The following is a 1,398-nucleotide window of genomic DNA, read 5'->3' on the forward strand; positions in this document are numbered from 1 at the left end:
TATACGACAGGCTTCTTTCAGTTTCCATGTGCCAAATCCATTCACAAAGCTTTGGTTGACCTGAGGCTATAGTAGAAGACACTTGCCCAAGGTGCCATGCAGTGGGACTGAACCCAGAACCATGTAGTTGGTAAGCAAGCTTCTTACCACACAGCCGCTCCTGTGCCTAATTATAATAGATGTCGCTCCTAAGGCAAATTTTTTTCCAGGGCCTTAAACCCTTTAGTGTTCAAATTACTCTGCCAAATGCAAAGCTTATTTATTCATATTGTTTTGAATTAATCATGGTTTATCTTGTAGCTTTGAGCTTTTGATGATGGTATTGTCTATTTTTAGAACAACATTGTAGGGTAGGTGCAAAAGGCTAGACCAGGTCAGTTTGAACTTAAAACAGGAGCCATATTTGGGCTGGATGTGACCAGTTAAAATGCTAAAGGGTTAAAATACTGCTGTGGATCCCCAATTCACTATTTTGTTGTTTGGACCCCCAAAACTCTTATATGAATCCCCAAGGGCCATATGAACTCTGGTTAGGAACCACTCTAGAGTCTTTTTTGTGATGTACCATGATTACATTACAAAAAAGATTCTTAATGAAACAATTGTAGTAGAACCAGATAACCCATTCGTCTGTTTTTTTATTATGTTTTTACACCATACTTAAGGTTCCATTCATCATTGGATACTTTTGGACATTTTTGGAGTTGTGGATTACCTAAGAACAGTGAACTTCCCTTCAGCAATGCATTCCAGGCTACAATGATGGATTACTTAACTGCCTGTTCTGTGTCAGTCTGATCTTTGTCTATCTATCTCTATCTATCTTTGTTTAACTATCTATTTGTCTGTCTGTCTATCTATCTATCTGTCTGTCTGTCTGTCTGTCTGTCTGTCTGTCTGTCTGTCTGTCTGTCTGTCTGTCTGTCTATTTATCTATTTATCTATCTGTCTGTCTATCCACCTGTGTGTGTGTGTATTTCTGTGTGTGTGTGTGTGTGTAGATAATATATATATATATAGTAAATATATATATTTTTGAGTAGATGAAAGATGTTGGAGCAGGCTACCCTGATTAAATATTTGGTATTTGTTACTAAAGTGTCAGCAGAATCTGCTGAAATTGGCTGGGTACATCCTCGCACCTCTACCAACCTTGCTTGAATTTCATCTCTTCTTAATTAATATTATTTTACACTTTACACATTTTTGTTTAATTTGCAGCACATGTTAGACAGATTGCACAGTTCTTCAAATTTAGATTATGGAACACACATGCAAACATGCAGGTACACACACACACACACACACACACTCACAAATATGTCTATATATGTATGTTTATAATATATATATATATATATATATATATATATATATATATATATATATATATATATA

At 35.6% G+C, this 1,398-nt stretch overlaps 1 protein-coding gene across 7 annotated transcripts in view; it reads left to right on the forward strand.

The window, feature by feature from the left end:
* LOC106870348 (protein retinal degeneration B-like) overlaps positions 1-1,398 on the forward strand; it is a 139,610-nt gene that overhangs the window by 51,408 nt on the left and 86,804 nt on the right. Inside the window, exon 1 of one of the 7 annotated variants that reach the window (XM_052976994.1) lies at positions 178-788. The exons of the other annotated variants lie outside the window; for them this stretch is intronic. The gene's annotated coding sequence lies outside the window, so the exon portion shown is untranslated. Of the gene's footprint in view, positions 1-177; positions 789-1,398 lie in introns of those variants that run through there. 7 annotated transcript variants of the gene reach the window in all.

Source organism: Octopus bimaculoides, chromosome 26, assembly GCF_001194135.2.
Source record: "Octopus bimaculoides isolate UCB-OBI-ISO-001 chromosome 26, ASM119413v2, whole genome shotgun sequence".
Classification (NCBI taxonomy): domain Eukaryota; kingdom Metazoa; phylum Mollusca; class Cephalopoda; order Octopoda; family Octopodidae; genus Octopus; species Octopus bimaculoides.